This window comes from Prionailurus viverrinus, chromosome D3 (genome assembly GCF_022837055.1).
Source record: "Prionailurus viverrinus isolate Anna chromosome D3, UM_Priviv_1.0, whole genome shotgun sequence".
In the NCBI taxonomy this organism is placed as follows: domain Eukaryota; kingdom Metazoa; phylum Chordata; class Mammalia; order Carnivora; family Felidae; genus Prionailurus; species Prionailurus viverrinus.
Window position 1 is genome coordinate 3,693,206 of NC_062572.1, and position 15,140 is coordinate 3,708,345.

General features: G+C 51.6%; 1 long non-coding RNA gene across 1 annotated transcript; it reads left to right on the plus strand.

The window, feature by feature from the left end:
• The first annotated feature begins 10 nt into the window (after nt 1-10).
• LOC125149592 (uncharacterized) lies at nt 11-4,333 on the plus strand. The gene is made up of 3 exons (XR_007145973.1): nt 11-285; nt 1,824-2,003; nt 3,791-4,333. It is a non-coding gene; the product is annotated as an uncharacterized LOC125149592 (long non-coding RNA).
• Nucleotides 4,334-15,140: the final 10,807 nt, after the last annotated feature.

Genomic DNA, 15,140 nt, shown 5'->3' on the forward strand with positions numbered 1-15,140 from the left:
CCCCCGGGGGTCCGCTCCGCCCGCCCCCCGCGCCCTGCGGCTCACGTCCCGGAGACTTCGGCGCAGGGACCCGCGCCTCAAGATGGAGCTGGACCCTTCCCTGCGCCGCCCTCCCGAGGCCGCGGCGGGGCGAGGGGTAGGCACTGCCTTGCACCTCGATTTCCGGTCATCCCTGGATTTTTTTTGTCTTGAGAGCTGGGGACATCTGGAAGTGGAAGTCTCGTGCATTCGCTGCGGAAAGCTCTGGACAGATCATTCAGTGGGGAAAGCCACGGGCGGCACCGTGTAAGGGGGGCCCCGGGTGCATAGGATACAGAGGCGTGTGCACATGTGTGTGCGTCTGTGTGCCGTATCTCTGGGAGGGGGGCTGGAACCCCGGGGTGGGAGGCTCATTTCCCACTGTGTATCCTTTCATACTGGTGCGCGTCGCCCCCACCCCAATGAGCTTTTTACTAACTCTTCGGAGGACAAGGGGGAGGGAGGGAGGCGGGGACGCTCCCCTCTCCCTGCCAGACCTGATCCTGCAGTGGCTAGAGACCTGAGGTTCAGACGAGGAAGATGTGCACCTCTCTCCGCCCCCCCCCCCCCCCGCCACCACCCTACTCAGGCAGCGCTGCTCTCCCTGCGCGCGGGCATCGCGGACGCTTGCCTGGGCTTGCCCGTGCGGTTACTGGTTCTCGGGGACCGCGACGGGGGGCGGGGGGGCGATGAACGATCTGCAAGCGGGACCCCAACTCCATCTCGCGATGCATCAGGAGCCCAGAAGCTTCTCCGGGAGGCCCAGCCCTCCCCGGACGCGCCTTGCGGTCCCCTGGGATCGGTGTCTGGGCTCAGCGGGCCTGCTCTCCCCTGGGCTGGCTTACCCCAGCCTCGGAAAAGAAGCCTGACTGTGCCATGTGTCACCATCCTGCCTGGCCACCAGAGCCTGGAATGAATTTCAAATAAGAGGAAAAGAAAAGTATTTGATGGAACGAAGAGAAACGATCGTAGCAGCCGCAGACCCATTTCTCCTGACCGGGCTCAGTCACAGAGGAGCAGGTGCCTGGCTCGAGGAGAAACCAGGGGTGTCGGGTGGCGAAGGCTTGGAGCGCACTCCTAGCTCGGGGGCCCTTTCTTCTCCCAGCCAGCGTGGCTGGGACCCGGGACTGGCTTTTCAAGGGGAGAGCGCTCACGGTTTTTCTCAGCCCCTCCACATGCCTGTCGTGGGGAGACGGCTAGGCGGCAGGAAAAAGCAGCCAGGCCTGGGGAGGCCTGGGTGGCAGAGGCTCCATTTCTTAAGTGGATTATGCTGATAATTGCCCAATTCTCCAGTTCATTCCGCTAGTGTAGACAAACCTTGGGAAGCACTCATAAAGTAGACTCGGGCCCCTAAAATGGAAAACACATTTCCTTCACATTTTTATTTGTTAGCCTAAAGTCACTGGAGAAGAAATATTTTTCATTTAAATGTTTCCAGCCTCGGTGAGAGATACAACTTCTCTATTATTCCTGACTGAGGGGTTAGGATCCTCTCTCCCTCCTGTCTGATAATAGGAACAAAAAACCCCAAATTATGCCCTCCACAGTCCCCTGCCCCTCTGCACTTCATCTGCCCTGTGACCTTCTAAACATCAAACAAACTTGCACACAAAACTGAACAACCAAAAAAGGAGGATGCGGTCAGGTTACCTTTTGTTTTTTCTTTCTTTCTTTTTAGGAAAATCCCCCCCAAATGGAGGTGAGAATTTAGACATTCAGGCTAACAGTTTCCTGTATTTATTTTGTTTAAGGCATGTATTATTTAACCCCCAAATCATTAATTCCTTAACTTCAATTGCTTCCAGATGCGTTTCTGAATTTCATAGCAAACACCAGAGACCACTAATCCCCTCAAAGGCTGTTGCGAAACTCCCCGTGGGCTGCGGGCACATGGAGACAATTAACATGATTTATACGACACAAGAGCTATTGGAAAGAGGAAACCTTCTGCCTCCACATGTGCCTGGGGTTCCTAAGTCAAAGAGGTAACTTCAGATTTTATGTTGTTCGTGCTTACGTTCCAAATCTTTAGTATCATGTCAAACGAGGGATGCAACTCTTGAAGTTGGCTCAAGTGTTTCCCGTAAGGTCTGCCTCTAGATGGGGGACCTATAAGTATTATACATACACCAAGAACAAGGAAGGTAAGGGCTATGTGTTGGCCTCATGAGGCAGCTATGGTTGTCCTAATGTCAAGTCCTTACTACAGTACTTGGTATTAGAGAGAAGGAAGGGAGGGAGGGAGGAAGAGAGGGACAAAGGAAAGAAGGAGAGGGGAGGAAGGGAAGAAGGCATGCATTTGTCACCCTGTGCTGACATTTTTCTTAATGTTTACAGCCATCATCTCATTTAAGCCCTAATGGGAGAACTACTGTCCTTTGGTCTTTTATTCACTCACTCAACAAACAGCTGTCTGTTGCTCACCATTTTTCAGGCCCAGATACGGGGTTCTAGCACTGAGCCAAACAGATGAAGGTCCTACACTCGGATCTTACAATGCAGGAGGTGGACTCTAAAGAAATATGAAAAGAAACCCATCCTATAAGACAGCAATTTCTGCAAGAAGGGCTTTTCGGGCTGAGAAACCCAAAGCGCAAAGGCCAGGAGGTGGGAGAGCCAAGGGTCCCATTTTTTCCTTCCGTGGCCTCTTGAAGGACACAGAGAGCAGAGGAAGCCTGGAGTTCACTAAGTCAGCCGAAGGCACACGGGTGTTGGAGGCTCACCCTGGGAGTTAGGGGCAGAGTCCTGCTGTGGAGACGGAGAGCAGTTAATGCCGCCTGCTTCAGATGGTGGCGAAGGTCCTACGGATGGATAGTTTGGGTGATGGGAAAGTAGCAAGAAGCAAGAGCCCGTGGCTTTGGCCCAGGCCACTGAGTACCCAGTACACCCTTTGGAGAGGTAGAAAACACGGGGGTAAGAGGTCGTGGGGGCACGTTGGGACAGATGGGGCTACCGAGGCTCAGACGGGAGCTGGAGTCACATGCTCCTAGGCGGCAGCGGTGGCATTCAATGATGAATGAGCACTCCACCTGCCCCAGAAATGGCATGGCTGGTTTGCAGCCCCCAACTCTGAGTTAAAATTGGGCTTGACGTCGGTGAGAGCCATAAGCCTCGGCTTCTCTCTTCTGACAAACTCCAGGATCTCAACCTGGCTAAGGTGGAACAGGGTAGGGGACGTGGAGGGTAGAAACAGCCCATCCTTCCTCCCACCTCCATCTGTCTGTGTACAGCTTCCCCGTCCCACGTCAGCCCCGTGGGGGAAGATGTCCGACCTGCTCCGTCCCGTGTTCCCAGCCCTGCGAGTGTGGGCACAGAGACGAACCCCTGTCCAGAGAGCAGCTCCTGCAAAGCTGTAGATTAGTACGAGGAAGCTGAGTTTCCCACATTTTATCTTCAGCTCACTTAGCCAGTACTAGTAACGATAATGGTAACAGTAATGGCGAGAACGTTTGTTAGGTGCTTGCTGATTGCCAACGGATCCTGTTGACAACCTGTGGATGCGTACGTCTATGCTCCCATTTCACAGACCAGGAAGCTGATGTCAGAGTGGTTATTGGGCTCAGCCAGGGTCACCCAGCTAGGAAGTGGTCGACCCGGGTTTGAATCTAGGCCGTCTGTAATCATTCGCTCCGCTGACCTGTGTTCGGGTGTGTGCTCACGCCTGCCCGTTCTCTACACCGGCCGTCTCGGTAACCTGTGTTAAGTCTCCCTTGCTGGACCTTTCCATTTTGAACAAACACTAAAAAAGGTATTCCTTTGTAACTTCCACCAGTGTGGCTGTGCTGCCCTGGTCTCGACCCACACTCAGGCTCTGTGGAGATTAATCTTCCCTGGAGGGAACACGGGCCCGCTACGTCAGCCAAGATGCAAAACGCAAGTGACTGTTGGCCTGTGAGGACAACTTTTAAGACGGATGCTCAAGTGTCCACACCAACCCTTATCCTGTGTCCCTCCTGCCACCTGCTGCCTTGCCAGACTCTCATCGTTGTGTTAAAGACCCGCGGAGATTTTCTACGCGTTGCCTTTCAACTCAGGGTCCAAGGTCAGCAAATGGTCCTTGCGGTATAGGAACTGAGTAATGTTTGAGATTACGTTACAAATAGAAGTAATCACACGGACATTTCCTTAACTGTCTTTGTAGCATCATCATCACCATCATCACCATCATCATCTCTAACACTTCTAGATCTTTCATTTTGTGCTCAGCACTATTTTAAATACTTTGACAAATACTCTGACTCATTTAATCCTCACAATAATCTGATGACGTTACTATTGTCATTGGCCCCATCGAACAAAGAAATGGAGACACGCAGTTGAAGTAACTTGGTCAATGTCACAGAGCTAGTTGTTGGCAGACCTGGGATTCGAATCCAATCAGTCTGGCCAGAGAATCCCTGTCAATAATACCCAGACCTTACTGTGCTTATGCATTACCTTGGGAACTTGTTAGAACGTTGATTCTAATTCAGTAGATCAGGATGGGGGGCTTATGCTCCACATTTCCAACAAGCCCCCAGCTCACCTTGAGGCTCTGCCTCAGGGGACCAGCTTTGGAGTACCAATTCCCCTAAATCATTACTCCATTGTGCTCCCTACATAATTATCCAAAGTCATATTCTTCCAACTACTTTTTATCTGAAAATTTCACCAAAGTGAAACTCTTTCTTGTGTCTCAACACAAAAGTAATCACAACACATTCAGTGTATCGCATCATTCCAGAAGAACCATGAGATTGGAGGGCTTGTTATGCCATCGGTCGAGGACAGATACTTTATACCGACCGCTCGCTAAACTCAGAGTCAAAGGGGATGGACACGGGGACTGGCTTTGGCCAAGGTGGCGGCTGCTCTGTCACCCGGGGCCCTGAACGCACGAGCAGAGTTCCCTGCCAACCAGCAGTGGTCACAAAAATATTGAATGAGACGTGGATGTTTGCTGTTTTAAGCTGTTGACATTTTGGGGTGATTTGATAACTGTATCAAAACATAACCTGTCCTCCCTGAGACACCAGGCATTCAGATTCATGATTCAGTCGCTCAGCAACGCCCTTGCTCCTTCTGGATTATCAGGTCTTGCAGCAGGAGGAAAACAGCTCCCATGCTTCTTCCTTCTTTGACCCTATAAATAATTGTTGCGTGACTACCACAGGTGGGCACTGGGCTAGGAATCTGTCCTCAGGTAACATGCAAACAGAGGTCTTGAGTGAGCATCAGAAAAGAGGCACACATTCAATGTGAGAAGAGCCCAGAGAAGGCCAGAATGCTTTCACTGCCTCCCTATACTCCATTTGCACGGACCTTCTGCTGCCTCTGCTCTGCTCATGCTCCCTTCAGAGACTTTACACTTGCTGTTTTTCCTCCCCGAGGGCCCCTTAATAATTTCCCTCTCTTTTTAAATGTCCCCCCTCGGCGAGGTCTTTCTCCCCCTGGCCACTGTCCCAGAACCCAAGAAGGAGCAGAACACGTCCTTCATGGGACGTATTCTAAGTCATGGCTTCGAGGAAGTGATGCTCCATCGCTGGCTTCAGGGATGATGAGAGAGCCCGGCCGGCCGGCTTAGTCGGTGCGGCGTGTAATTCTTGATCCCGGTGGGTGAGTTCGAGCCCCTCGTTGGGTGGAGAGATTACTTAAAAATAAAATCTTAAGAAACAAGAGTGGAGCTGGGCAAGACAGGAGGGTAGAGTCTTCGTGGAAGGAAGAACAAGACAGAACGTAGGCTAGCCCGCGAGCAAGGCGCAGAAAATGTCACTTCTCTGACAGCCAGAAGAAACGAAGCAACTCCAGTACCACTGGCACTTAGCTGTGGTGGGTTCAGCCGTTCTGTTGATTTCATCCTGTCCCCGCTAAGTCTTTGGTCTTGTGTTCTCAATTCCATAGTCATCACTTGGTAGGAACTAAACTTTGAATCGTTAATAGGGAATCATTCAACTCAAACTCATCCAACCACGGTGAGATGCCACCCAGTCTGTAAGCTGTGATATTCATCTCCCTTTTAAAGCCCCTCTTGGCCTCCCGCGATCAGCATCCTAAGCTGTGGCATCGCTAATGAGTCATTACGGATCTAGCCTGTCACCTGCTATGCGTGACCGGCTGCTTTCAACCACCCTTCTTAGGTTCACACAATCCAGGTAACTACAGAAGCTTTGCAGCCAGACCCACGGCACTGTTCTCGACTCCCCTTAAAACTCTCTGATGGCCCGTTAAAAAAAAAAAAAAGATTGAGCTTCGAATGGAAAACTGCCAGAATTGTGTTGTTTTGACAGTTGGAACAATGCAGTGCCAATTGCGTTAATTTATGTGACGAATAGATCTGCTCCCTACCCCAGGCGCTGGCTGCAAGTGGTTCTAGAGTCAACAGTGCCCCCTGGTGGCGCTCACTGGCATTTGCTGCTGGCAGAGAGAAAAACAAGCTCAGATTTCTGGGTCTGAGCCAAGTGGCAGACAGATCTTTAGCATCATTCAATTCAGCAGCGTTTTATGCAAGCCGATGTCTTTCTTCTCGAGAGAGGCCGTATCGGTCACTACGGCTGCTCTGCCTGTGACTTGTGACTAACAGGTGTGATGCGTCCTGGCCGGTCTTCTGTAGGATTTCAGTACATGGTGTTCCCTGTAAAGCAGTTGCCTTCATGGAGCTCAAGAGACTGGCATGGAGAGTCTCCTTGGAGCTGTCTCCGGGAGCTTAAGAGATTAAAGGCTGGGCCGGCCAGGACCAGGAGCAAGGCTGGCGGGCGGAAGGGGTGGGGCTCTCTCCCTACCCGATTGATCGATTGATCGCTGCCCCAGGCATCACGCATAAACCCCGTAGGTGGCCCTTGTATTCTCTGATGGAGCTCGGAGGATCCATCAAGGTTCGATGGGGGGAGCTGAGCCACTCTGAAAAGGGAACTTATTTCAGGAATGAGACCTTATATCATTGCGGGAGAAGCTAGAGACGCCAAATTCCAGAAGGGGGAGTGGGAGTCTCGAGAAGCAGAAGTCACTAACCAGTTCTGTGAAGCACCGAGCTCAGCTGTCAGCCTGCTTCAAGTGAGCAGCTTGCACCTTGCAGAGGAGGGGGAGAGGCAGGAGTGTCCAGCCTCCAGAGCAGGGCGATGCGGGGGGAGCTCTTCCGGGGGCGCTACAGGGGAGTTCAGCTTCTGCTGTGCCTTGAGTAAATGCCTACTCCTGAGTCTGTCCCCAGAATCTGCTAACGACTCCGGATTCTGAAGAAAATGCACAACTAAAAGAGAAGTATGAACAAACGAGCAAAACAGACTTCCTGAGGGCTCTGAAGAGTGAAAGGGGGGCAGGGAGGCAGGGAGGCAGGGAGGCAAGGCAGGCAGATTCCAGAAGGGAGCTGACCCTCGGAAGAAGAAAAAAGGCAGCCTGTTTCTGTGGCTTCCCCCGCCCCCCACCCCAGGACAGGTCACCGTCCTTGCCACTCAAGATAACAGACGTACCTATAGAACCCATTCTTTGTAGTCTGAAGAACAGAGCACAGAGTTTGGAACAATCACAGTCACTGGAAAGTAGACAGGACGAGCCTAGCAATAGGCAGGGCCAGAAGGGAAGATCCCAAATTCTGTGTATAAACTCTGCACACAATTTTGGGAGACGCGTGGACCCCATATGCATGGAGGAAAAAAGAACTGAACTTATCTGAGCTGCAGCCCAAGAGACGGCTTTTTAATCTGACCGAGTTGATGGCCAGCCAGAGTTAAAACGTCGACACTTTTCTGAGGAATGTAACAGAATCCAGAGTCTCCACAGAATTCAAAAGTCCCACAGCATAACAATTACCATGCACAGACAATAATCCATAATTATTTGAAACTCAGAAGGCAGGAAAATGTGGAAACAGCGCCTAAAACCCCTCCTTCGGGCATCCCATGATTTTTCTTAGTGCCCATTCCTGCATCAGGCAAGTGAGTTGAAAGTATCTAGCATAGTTCCTGTGTCTTGCTCGTTCCTCAGCTGAAACAAGGAGTAAAGTGGCTGGTTACTTAGCCCCAGGGAAGCTAGTAAGTATTCGGCATTCTTATGACTAAGAGAAAGTGATCGTAGGGTCCAGAGGAAAAACTATGGGGTGCATACTTCCAAACAGAGGGATAATATTTTTTAATTTAAAAAAAATATTTGTTTATTTTGGGGGGAGGGTAGGGGCAGAGAGAGAGAGAGAGAGAGAGAGAGAGAATATCCGAAGCAGGCTCCAGGCTCTGAGCTGTCAGCACAGAGCCTGAGGTGGGGCTTGAACTCACAAACCATGAGATCATGACCTGAGCCGAAGCCAGATGCTCAACTGACTGAGCCACCCAGGCGCCCTGATACTATATGTTGTGAATGCCCATAGTGGCAAGTGGGCTTCAGTTAAAACCCTGCCTTTTCCATCTCTTAACTGTGAAGGGTTTTTCTTCTTTCCTTCTTTCCATCTTTCCTCCTTCCCATCTCTGCCAAAGGTGAGTACCAGGTGTTGTCTCAGAAATGCAGATTTCATGCTCAGCAAAATAGAAATAATCCGTTTCATGGAGCCCTAGGTCAGGGACTTCACTGCTCAACCTCATTTTTAAAAATTGCAAAGATAAGGGGCGCCTGGGTGGCTCGGTCGGTTAAGCGTCCGACTTCGGCTCAGGTCATGATCTCGAGGTCCGTGAGTTCAAGCCCCACGTCGGGCTCTGTGCTGACAGCTGGAAGCCTGGAGCCTGCTTCGGATTCTGTGTCTCCCTCTCTCTCTGCCCCTCCCCCACTCACTCTGTCTCTCTCTCCCTCAAAATAAATAAACATTTAAAATTTTTTTCAAAAATTTCTAAAATAAGGATAACCGCACTTACCTTTCAGGTTGATTTTAGTAGTGAGAACTCTTTGCAATACCTGAAAGCAGAAAGAAACATTTATCTGCAAATGGGGAGTTCAGGGACGCAGGCAGCTTCAGGTATGGCTGAATCCAGGGTCAATGAAAGAGCCATGTATCTGATTTATCTCTCTCTACTGACTTTGTTTCCTTTTGTATATTCGGCTCACTTCTCCTCCAAATTACTTAGTCTCCCAGAGTCACAATTTGCTCATCCATGATATAGAATATTAATAATGCCGTCACCATAGTGTGGCAGTATAGATTATATGACACTGTAGGTGTGAACCATGAAACACAGTGACCAGCACGCAGTAAATGATCAAAATCTCAACACTGGTAGTAGTGGTACTTGTTATTCTATCCCAATACAGGTATGGATGTCAAGGTAAAGCATGTGTCTATTGCCTCAACAATAAACATCCGTGTGGCTCTTTTAGTGGTCCGGTGGAACTTAGAAGCTGCTACGGTACAAGAGGAAAGAGCATTAATTTAAATCTGAGCATGAGAAGGTCACTGGTAGAGCAGCTGAATGGCCCAGAGAAGGTGGGTTGACCTACCTCGACTGTTCCCATTGTACCTGGATAGGGAAACCGAGAGATGCTTCCGGAAGTCTTGGTGTGGACACAGCAACTGGTCAGAAAAAGATGATCAGCCCCTAAATGAAGAGAGGGAAACAGGACTGCCAGGAGGCCTCCAGTGAGGCTGACCACACAGAAGACAGCACAGAGGCTCCTCAACTCTGTCCCCCCAGTCAAGGTGGGGCCTAGAAGCTGTGCTCACTCCCAGTCCTATGTGGTGGTCTCTGTGCCCTTGAACCAAGCGTCCTCAGATACGGGGACCACATAGAGTGGCAATCCCGGGGCTTACAGGTGCACGGCTCGCCAGCTCGGCCCCTGGGAGAGAAGCACATTCTCTTGCCTAGTAACGGAACCCCAAGGCCCGGGGCTGCACCTCATTGGTTGCGGCTGTGAGCACCTGTTCATTCTGATCCAATCACTGCGGTCCATCGGGAGCTGAGCCCTGATTGGCCAGGTCTAGGCCACGCCCCTGCCCCTGAGACTGGGAAATTAGCTCAGTCCCGCATAAACCACGCCCAGTGAGAAGGCAGGATGTGCGTTGTTAGCCCAAAGGAAACCGGGGTGCTGTTAACAGAAGGAAAATGAATGCCGGGTGAGCAAAAGTGTCCTCCTGGGAGCGTGCCAGTGGTGCCAATTTTTTTCCCCCAATTAAATAGATTTTAAATATTCAGCAAATTATACATGATCCGTTGCTGTTATAATTTCACATGAGAAGGACTGTTCTAAGTTCTAAAAGGATGCGAAGGACAGAACGGCAGGAGGAGGCACAGGCGCGCCGAGCCAGGCAGGGCAGGGCGCAGCGTCGCGCAGACCTGGCTGTCGCCCCACTCCGGATTTCGGCCTCGCATCTCCTGCTCCGGTGGGCGTTCTCTCATGGGCTCCGGGTGGAGATGGGAGTGTGCACAGCACTGCCTTTTAACAGGCTGCCTCTCCACGGTCAGCACCCGGGAGACCTGCGGGTGCCTTCTTTCGTCTAGCGGCGTGCGGTGATATTTATTACGGCGCCACGGTGAGAATTCTCCATTAATAAATCGGGCAGCCTCCTGTGACTCGCAGGACACGAGGAAGGCAGTCGCTCATGCATTCCTTTATTGCAAAAATGGTTATTAATCACTTCTCCTTCTGCGTTTGTCAGGCCACTTGGCTGAAGTTGGCAAACGCCCACAAAAACGGGGAAAAAAATTATCCTGTGTTACCAGCCTTAGGAAGAGCAGCCGGGGGCGTGTCTTAGCCTCTGCTAGAACCTGGAATACATTCCTCCGCCCTCCCTCTCCAGTCCTCCTTCACCCCCATTCTCCCCCCGCCCTTGATACACCAGGCCTGGCCCTCTCTGCTTTCAAGTGGGGGCACTGGGAAATTGTGGGGTGAGTTTGCTTGTCGCTGGGGCGACAAGGGCCGGAGGCATTGCTGTACCAAACTCAGTGGGCAGGGCACCACGCGCGGTGTGCACAAACGCCCCCACGTTGAAAAGGTCCTGCTAAATCCCACCGTGTCCTGGTCGAGAGGCACAATCGTCCCGGAAGGGGTCGCCAGGTACCCGAACGAGTGCCTCCCCTCCCTCCGTTTGAGAGCCCCACTGAAACACCCATCGATAGGTGCAGAATCGCCTAAGAGAGGCTTCATTTTGCTCTGCAAATAAAATGTCTTTGAAAGCAATAAATCTTTAGCCCCTCGATATGAGATGGTTTATTAGGCCTTACCACAGAGAAGCACATGGTGATGGTGCTTCACATTAATAGGACTTCTTAGCCTTATGGAAAGAAAGAGACAGTAGAGCTTTAAAGAAAATAAAAGTGTCCTATCTCAGCTTGCACCAGCCCCAGACGCTGTGACGGAGACCAGGGCTGGGGAGTGACATGGCCACCAATGCCCAGGGAGCCGTGTCTCTGTTCCCTTCTTTTGGGGTCCCAAGCTTCCCAGGATGGGCTTTGCCGCTGCTGTAAACCTTCCCCAGCAATTACCCACTCCCTACGCATTTCAGTTAAAAAAAAAAAAACAAAACAAAACAAAAGCAAGAAAAGGAATTGTCGTCTTCTTGCTCCTGAAATTGTTCACTTAACTTTCTATTTTTTAAAAAATTTATTTATTTAAATTCAAATTAGTTAACATGCTGGTTTACATTTCAAATGTGCCTGCGGAGTCACTCAAAAGGCAAGTGCACCTGCTGGTCAGATCCCCCAGCCGCCCAGCCGCTGTCCCAAACCACAGGGGCTCCCACAGTCCCCCAGGGGGCCGGCCATCGCTGGCAGGCCAGTTGACGTCACGGAAAAGTACACGAGCAAATCATAGCACTTGGAATGAATTGGGGCATCTTGTGAAACTTTTTCAAAAGAAAAGCCTTTTTTTATTTCCTCACAACTATAAATGTTTGCTCGACATTAGGATAAGCTGTGCAGTCTTTGGGTAAAAATATGCTGTCTTTAAAGGGTGGGAAAGGGGCGCCTGGGTGGCTCAGTCGGTTGAGTGTCCGACTTGGGCTCAGGTCATGATCTCACGGTCTGTGAGTTCGAGTCCCGTGTCGGGCTCTGTGCCGACAGCTCAGAGCCTGGAGACTGCTTCGGATTCTGTGTCTCCCTCTCTCTCTGCCCCTCCCTCACTCGCACTCTCTCTCTGTCTCAAAAGTAAATAAACATTAAAAAAAATTAAAAAATAAAAGGTGGGAAAGCCACTGGCCCCCGGAGATCATTGCATGACCTGTGTCCTCGATGCAGGTGGGTCCTTTTAACCTTTCCTCGTGTGCTTGTCTTACACACTTTATTTGATGGGCTCGAGACTCTCTGCATTGGCTTTTTCCCCTTTTCCATTAAAAACCAAATCCCAGGCCCTCCACTGCGTGCCTAGGATGCAGGGTAGGCAAAGGTTAGGATAGGACCTCATGACTCAGGCGACCTACCCCACACCCCCGCGATCCCCTCCATCACACTTCCAGTGCTCTTTTGCGTGACGATCCCGGGTGACCCTTCTTCCCAAGAGCACAGCGGTGGTGGAGGTGACATCTTGAACGTGTCATCATGACGGAGCTGGCCCGAGGACAAAGCTGGCATCCTGGATGGCAGAGTCCAAACAGGGCGAGATGTCACGTTCATAAATGAACCCATCCTGGCTCGGAAGCCCTGCTATTAACGAGATAATAAATCCCAGTGTCACGTAAGTCATGTCAGGTGGGGTTTCCAGGGAAGGATGCAGGAACTTTACCTTGCTCTGCTGCAAGCAGGCAATGACCTTGCAGAGGTATCACTTGATTTCTTCAGCTTGCATCTGTGAGTGAGACAATCTCACAGACCTTGTGGCCTCTGAAATTTAATTTCCTGTGCTTTGGTTTATTTGGGCCTACAGGATTAGAGAAGTGGGTGTTCCCAGCAGCAAAGCTGGCATGGCCATTACGTGCATGGAGGAAAAGGGAAAGGGTCCAGCCCTTGTATGCTCTGGACCATTCAAAAATTTTTAAGGTTATCTCTGAGACAGAGAGAGACAGAGCACCAGCATGGGAGGGGCAGAAAGAGAGGGAGACACAGAATCCGAAGCAGACTCCAGGCTCTGAGCTGTCGGCACAGAGCCCGACGCAGGGCTCGAACTCATGAATCTGTGAGATCATGACCTGAACCGTGAGATTGTGACCCGAGCCGTAGCCTGAAACTTAACCGACTGAGCCACCCAGGCACCCCTACTCTGGGCCACTTCAACAGTCTCACCTCATCCTGCATGGCAGTCCTGCCCAATGTGATTAGCTGTCCCAGTTGACAGTTGACACAACGAAGGCCCAGAGAGGGTTAGTCACTTGCCCAAGATCACACAGCTGGACCTTGACTGCCCATATCCCAGGGTAACCAAAGTCGGGTTCTTGGGCCCACAATGATAGAAACCAGGCCAGACCCCCCAAAACGGCACAGACAAGGCTTTATTGGGGCCAGGGCTCGAGCTCAAGGGGGACAGGGCACTAACAGAGTAGTTAGGCTGGGCTCCCTGTAGGGAAACTGGCCAGGTGGTCCCACTCCGACCAATATGCTAATGGAGGGGGGAGTGCCTCTTCCTGATTGGTCAGAAGGGCCTCGTCCTGATTGGCTGATACCTGCAGGTGCCCTGCGTCAAGTGCAGCTGGTGTGGGGGCCCATCCTGGCCCCTGGCTCTGTTCCCTAAGGGTCGAGGTTTAACAGCCAGCACCACGTGCCCCAGGTGCGCAATGTTTTCCACTTGGGGCTTGTTCCCACGGTCCGTAAGGTCTCACCAGTGCCTGTGACTTCGCTATTTCCCCCTCTCATGGGCGGAGGAAGAGGAATCGCCCTCTCTCAGGCCTCCGTGGGCGAAAGTCTTACACACCGCAGACATTTTCAGCTTTAATCAGAGTCGCGCTGTTTTTCCGCATCTGGACACCACCATAAGCGCAAGATGTCTGGCACGAACAGAGAAGTAAGCCTGCAGAGTTCTTCAACATCTGGCCAGGCCCCTGACGGCCGTGCCAAGCTCCGATCCTGCAGCAAGCCGGCTGGGTCACTGCGCCCACAGTCGGCCACCAGGGAAGCAAAGAGCAGTCAGCCCGCCCAGCCTCCACCGGTTTCTTTCTCAGAAATTTGCCTCCGTCTCATAATCTCTCGCCAGCACTGGATTCAATCGGGTCGTTCAGCCGTCCCGCCCGTGTTGCCAGACGACGCGATTCATAAGCCAGAGATCTGCGACTCATGGTGCCACTCATTCGGTCAGGTGAATGAGAGGTATTTTCTGGGTGTTTTTGGAAGAAGGCTTCATTGCCTTTTGTCTTATAATTAGAAAGGGCCCTTTCCTGGGAACACGCGAGAAGTTAACAGGTGTAGGCTTAACCTGCCTGGATCTTATTAGACTCGATCTCAGTTGATTCGCTCGGTTCCCGTTAATGATGGCCGAGACACCTCGCCACAAATCTAGACAAGGTCGCGTGGAAATCACCACAGTCCTCCAAAGACGGCCGACCACATACTCGGCTTCAGGAGCTTGTCTTGGGGCTGCAGGGCAGTTGGTAGCTTCCGTTCTCGTAGGTAAAGGAGAGTAACTCGAAGACTCCAGCCCCTTAGAAGCCATTTCCCTCCGACACTGCGGGGCAGGGCAGGTCTTCAGAAGTGTCAGGTCACAGGCTCCATGAAGACCAAAGATTCCTATTTTATCATACAAACAAGCCCAAAGGTGGAAGTGCTCACTCCGATGGCAAGAGCAGGTGTTTTTGTGGAGCCAACATGCCGAGGCTGCTCTCTGAGCTAGAAATCGGACGGAGTTCCCTTTTACCCAGAGAGCTCAGGAGCATAAGAGAATTACATTACCTGTCTGACCTCGTTAGGCCCCGTGCTAGCGTACGGATAGAACAAGATGATGCAATTTGCTCTGTGAGGTGCTGCTCTGAATGCGGATGTGCAGTGGGAGGGGGGCAGAGCCTGGGTCTGTCACACGGTCTGGACTGCAGCTCCAGCAGCTGGAGACGCAGGGTCCGCTCTCTCCCCCAGGCCATGTGCTGCATACCGAGAACACCGGAGCCCAGGAGGAATGAAGAAGTGGGTCTGGACGTTGCTGTCGCCATCTACTCCATCCCTGCTCGAGAAAACGTGTGTGAGCTGGGGGGGGGGGCTTAGGTCACCGGTGGAAAGCAGAAAGGGCGAGGCGTGGACAGGCCTGTGTTTGGAAAGATTAACCTAACACTTAGCGAGTGGTAGCTCCCACGGATGAGTTTATTTGAAGTGTTTTATAAG